Here is a 6621-nt window from a genome sequence, read left to right on the forward strand (position 1 = left end):
TAAATCTTAACATTTTAGTAATAAGCTTCTAAGATAATTACAAATGGTAATGAATAAGAGTATAGAATTATCATCACAATATTTATAGCAATTCAAGTTAACAAGACTTGCATATAACATCAATAATTCTACTAGAGTTCTATATCACTAACACATGTGAAGATACTATAATTTAACACATTACAAGGTCATGTAATCCTTCTTGTGACGACCCTGGTTTTTAGGCCAGTGCGTCCTAAGATGAACGGAATATAAATCCAATGATGAATCCCGAATGCGGAAGCAAAAGGTACGACAATGGTTTTAAGAGATATTAAACATCTATAGAACACCCATGTGACCCTCAAAGAAGTCACAAAACCCAAAGAAAATGAATGTGGAAACGACGTCTCAAAAATAAACAAGAATGAACCTAGGGGAAAAATGGTCATTTCATAGAGAAATTGATGCTACCAAGCATACCATTAGAAATACAACAAAAAATTAATGAATTTAGACTCAAGAATCACCTAATTCAGAGTCCGGATGGAAAAGATATGAATTTAGAATGAAGTGGCATCCTCCGTTTAAGAGACAGCACGACCCTATCTTATTAAAACTGGTATAAATCTCACTACGGTTGGATTTTTTTGAGTGTAATTGGTATCATTGGAAAGTTGACTTCAAGATCTTGGGTTTAGGCTCAAGAAAGACCTGATTTGAATTAGACATAAAGTAGTTATGTCCCTCTGAAGTTGACCCAAGAAATCTGTCCGAGATGCTGAAAGGAAACTATGCATAAGGGAGGATCAGCCGGCTGAACCTCCATCATCAGCTGACCAAAACTCAATGATCAGTCGGCTGAACCCAATCATCAGCCGGCTGAAACTCTAATTTTCACTAAAAAGGCTACTGGAATGGTGCGAGACAATCATCAGCTGACTGATGATTGCCATCAGCCGATTGATGATTACCATCAGCCGACTAATGGGCTTAGCAGCAACAGAAAAAGCTGCTGTAACTTGCTATGATCCATGGGAAAGATGCTTGGCTTGGTTCTAAGGCTAAGCATGCTTCCTAAATGATCCAAAAAAGTCTCAAAACACTTCCTAGTCTCATACAAGCATCTAAAACATGCTAAATCAAAACAAAGCTTTGAATGCTACCTCAATGCATGCATTTTTGCTTAAATTTGCATAATTCATCCATAAATAGTTCAAAAGTTGGAGTTTTAGAGTTTTGTGAAATTTAAACATGCACGCATACATAAATAGTGAAGTAGATGCCCTACAATGGCCTACAGCCTCATGGGACGTCATATGCAATATATGACCCTTCAATGGATGAAATCCCTTAAGTTCCACATACAAACTATAAAGATAAAGTAACATACATGGCATATATGTGTCCTTGGCCATTGGCCTCATTACATACATATCTAAAGAGAGTCAAAAAGTGCACTTAAGTGCACATTACATAGTTTGAACATTAGATACATGTTTTGTCAAAATAAACAAAAATAGAGCATGATATGCTAACAAGTGCATATCCCAACATAACAAAAATGCTCCAAGTAAACTAGGAATCCTAAGAGTGTTGTGCATCCCACAACAATGCTTCTTTACCTAAAAAATAACCCAAATAACTAGGGTGAGTAATCAAGTTACTCGTAGGATGTGGTGCATGCGCATACCCTATAGTTTCAAGTATAATGTGAACCAAACATAAACCATCACAAGGGTGCATTCCACCTAACGTCTATGTTTTCAAGGCACTCTAAGGGATCATCTCAAGCTATACTAGTGTTTGAATTGATACACACATGGCATCCAAGTATACATAAACAAGTACACTAATGCATTTAAAACTAAGATCACCAAATCACAAGCCAAAAGAAATCCATAATTTACAACTTGGAAAGTAATGCGAAATCAAATAATGGAAAGACTAGGATATGTGGCCACGAGACCATACAAGTTATTTTGGGTAATTACGACCCACAAGGTACTACCTAGTGCACACTATGACTTAGGAGAATTCCTATTCTCCGTACTAGAGCCAAACCCTAGCCATCAAGCATTTCATATCCTTACAAGCTTCCAAAGATCAACAAGTTCATGACAATTATACCATCTCAATGCATGAAACTACCTACCAAGCACAAGTAGAGTAAAACCACACAACCCATGTCTTAAGGTTACATGTCTAAAGTGGCAAGTTAATGATACTACACATCATGTTATATCAACTTACTATCAATGTAGGCCATAATTGCAAATCATGCAATATAGTAATCTACCTGCAAGTAATTATAAGTGCCACACACAAGATTTTCATACTAAGTTTTCAATGACATCTACATTATTTAACATCATAAGTGTAATCTCAAGATCTCCATAATAAATCCTCAATGAAATCACAAGTATTAGGCAAATTATTAGATAATAACCTACCTATACAATTTAATGATCATATACATGCTTTAATCCACAAATCCTAAGTCAAGCATATAAAATCTCTATTTACATGCTGGTACAAGAATTTAAAAGGCATGTAATCATATATATCAAGCTCCAATATATATAAAACCCAAAGAGGATAAACATATAACCACCCCTAGCTCACAAGAGGATTGTCCCTCTTGAATCCAATGAAAGCAAAGAAATTTCAAGTTTTCCTTCTAGGGTTATGAAGAGAAGGATGAGGCAAGGATTTTGTATTCCAAGCTCAAGGATCTAAGGCAAGTGGAAGGGCACCAAAATGAAGCTTTAAACCTTGAATCAAGCTTTGCTCCAATGGTGGTCAAGTTAGGGTTTGAGAGGAAAAGATGAAAAGTGAATAAAATGAAATCAAACCCTAAGTTAAAGGTGGCAGGATTCTCCACTCACTAGGTGCTCTTGCACTACCTCTCTCACACATACTTGTAAGACTTAATCTTGTGCTTACACTTGTCATGAATCTAAGGCTCCTTCATACACTAAATCCCTAGCCTACACTTGTCATGAATCTAAGCCAACATGTGTTCTACTCCTAAGCTAACAAATGGGTGAATCTCCACCCTCCATGTGTCATCAAACTAAGTCCCCAAGTGATTCCACCACAATGCCAACAAGTGGCTCCATGAGAATGTGACACTTGTCAAATTTTTTAATAATTGCAAAAAGGTCCTTTTTAAAAATATCTTCTAAAATAAATTACAAAATGGTCCCTAAGACGAAAAATAATTACTTTATTTAATTACGCAAAAACCCCTCAAGTTTAGAATAATTACTAAAAGTGATGCATCTATGCCCTTTACAAGAAAAGTAAACATTTAACATACTTTTCTACAAAAGTGAAAATGTAGATATCATGGAAATGAAATATCATGGATGTATGCAAAGCTAGAATCAAATCCGAGTGCAAAAAGTGAGGTTATGCAAAGAAAAATGAAAAACGACTAAAGGACGAAATAGGGAAAAGACGAAAAAAGAAAATTACCAAAAAAAAAAGAAAGGAAGTAAAATGACCGGGTCATTACACTTCTACACAAGGTATATACATATCATACATGCTTATATCAATAAACCCTAAGTCAAAAGTGAGGGTTTCCTATAATATGCAAAACTATCATATTAAAAGCATGTACACAATATATATTAAACCCCAAAGGATTTTAAAACACTTAAAATATAAATATACTACCACCCCAACCTCAATAGAGAATTGAATCTCTATAATCTAAGCAACCAACCTCAAAATGGAAAACAAGTTTAGGGTTAATGAAGAGGAGAGTAAGAGGAAACTTTTATCTTCCAAGGTCTTATGTCTAGGGTGAATGGAAGGAGGCCAAAATAAAGAAGAAAGCTATTAACCAAGCTTTTCTCCAATGGTGGCTAGGTTAGGGCTTTTGAAGAACAAGTGCAAATGATAAAGTAGGAGTGAAAATGGTGAGTGGAAGGTCTAGAAATCATCCACTCACTATGTGTTCTTACACTACCTCTCACACACATACAATACAAGACTCATTTTGGTGCCTACACTTGTCACAAATCCAAGGCTCCTTACTAAGCTTAATCCTAAGCCTACACTTGTCAACCATCTAAGCAAACAAGTGGTTCAATCCTAGGCCAACAAATGGGTGAACCTCCACCCTCCATGTGTCAAGAAATTAAGCTTCCAAGTTATTCCACCCCAATGCCAACAAGTGGCACCATGAGAGTGTGATACTTGTCACACTTTTCAGAAGTTGCAAAAAGGTCCTTTTTGAAAATATCTTCCAAATTAAATTGCAAAATGGTTCCTAAGAATAAAAATAATTATTTTTCATAATTACATTAAAATCCCAAAAATCAAGAACATTTACTAGAAAATATGCATCCATGCCTTTTATGAAAAGGTAAACAACTAGAATGTATTTTCTACAAAAGTAAAAATACAAATGTCATAGAAAACAAATATCATGGATGCATGCAAAACCGGAATCAAATCCGAGCACAACAAGTGAGGTTATGCAAGGAATAATGATAAACGGGAAAAAGACGAAAAAAGAAATCTCCGAAAAAAGAAATGAGGGAAAAAGACCAGGTCATTACAAATTATGCTTTAGTTTTGGCTTTGTTTTAGTCAGTTATTTATTTTTCCAGCTAGAGTATTATTAGGGGTCCACTAGATGGATTCCCGAGTTGTAATAATATTAGAGATTTTGGATTTGGTGAAATATTTAATTATTATTTTAAGGATTTTTATTCAGAATTCTTTCAATTTATTTATTTATTCATTAAATTCTTCGTGTAATCATGCTTGTATTAATATTAATTGTTTAGTATCCTTCGGATCTGTACTTGGACTTGATCACCCGTGGCTTTTGAAATGAGGGGTATCACAGTTCATATTTTTTTCTTGATGGATTATGCCACCTCCTTAGTTTAATTAGTTTAATTTTCATGTCATTAACATAGTTGTAGTTAATTGCCTTAATTTCCTTTATAGGTGAACATTCCATTCTTATTGTTTGATGATTCATGCTTATTAGGACAAGTAGTATATTTCTCTAGATGGTCGAGTGTGCATTGATTGTGGGCTTATGGAAAGATTAATGGCTTAATTTGATATGTTATGCTATCCACTTTATTGTTTAGACAATGTATGCTTACTTGGCCATCCAAGTTTATCATTCCAATCAATTGTGCACACCTTGTTTACAACACATAATACCCCTAATTTATCAAATGTTGAATGTCTAGGTAAACAATGCTTAGTGGTGAACTCTATGTCCTAAGAACCCTCTCTCATTCTCTACATCTCACTTATTTTAGTTGTTTTACATTGCACTATTTTAGTTTTCATTGTAGTTTAATTAAACCAATAAACTTTCTTTAATCATTCGACCTACTAATCTAACATTGATTGCAAGAATACATTCTCTTTCCCTTGGGATGATCCCTACTGACTCTTGCTACGTTAGTAGTTAGTAGTGGTAGTGGCCTTTTACAAATTTAAACTTAGCCACATTTTATCACACCTTTGAGCGTTGGTCATCAACGACGACCAGTCTTTATCTCTATCATTCATTTCTAGCTTATAAGCCATCAACGAACCAATAAGTTCATCTATGGGGAGTGTGTTGAGATCTTTAGCTTCTTGGATGGCGGTCTTCTTGGCTTCTTAATTTTTAGGCAAGGACCTAAGAATTTTTCTCACATTGTCGGATGATGTATATGACCTTCCAAGAGCCTTCAAAGGATTTACAATGTTAGTAAAATGAGAGTACATTTTACTAATAGTTTCTTTGTTGTTCATGGTAAAACGTTCATATTTATGGACGAGCATATTCATTGTGGATTGCTTAACATGACTAGTACCTACATAGGTAACTTCAAGTTTATCCCAAATTTCTTTGGCCGTTTCACAATCCGAAACTCTATTGAATTCATTTTTGCTTAAGGCACAATAGAGATTAGTGATAGCCTTGACATTGCATTGTACAAGCTTACAGTTATTGAGGGTCCATTCAATATCAGTTGTTGGAACTTTTTCACCCTCTACCAATTTGGTTGGAACATGGTCTCCTTGTTTGGTGGCTTTCCAAACATTTATATCTAGGCCTCCTAGGAATGATCTCATTTTAATTCTCCAATAGTTGTAGTCCTTTCCATCAAACCAAGGAGGTCTATTGTTAGATTAACCTTCTTGATGAAAATTTGTATTGGCCATGATCATTCTCTAAGATAATTAAATCTTTTACTAGAGATTAGGCTCTGATACCAAGTTAACCACTAATTGACTCTAGAGGGGGGTAAATAGAGTCAATGGCCAATTTTTACAATTTATAAAATTATTTCCAATTAACTATCATACAATAATCAATTGAAATATTTAAGCAATATATATCACAAGTATAAAAGAGATAGAGCTAGGAAATTGCAAACAATGACTAGGCGGTTTAGCGAGGTTCAGAAACTCCTACTCCTCTGCTCAAGGACCCCCTTAAGACTTCCTAAATTCACTAGAGCTTCTCCTTAATGGTGGAGAGTAAACCTTCAATTGAAGCAAGACCTTGCTTCTCTTCCATACTATGAGAACACCCTTCTCCTAGGCTTCTTTTGGATCACACCAACCTTTACAAGTTTAAAGTAATATAAGTGAAATACAAGATTGTTT

This window comes from Cornus florida, unplaced genomic scaffold (genome assembly GCF_030987335.1).
Source record: "Cornus florida cultivar Cherokee Brave unplaced genomic scaffold, ASM3098733v1 CherokeeBrave_3.0.0_Hap2_Chr02, whole genome shotgun sequence".
NCBI classification, from domain to species: domain Eukaryota; kingdom Viridiplantae; phylum Streptophyta; class Magnoliopsida; order Cornales; family Cornaceae; genus Cornus; species Cornus florida.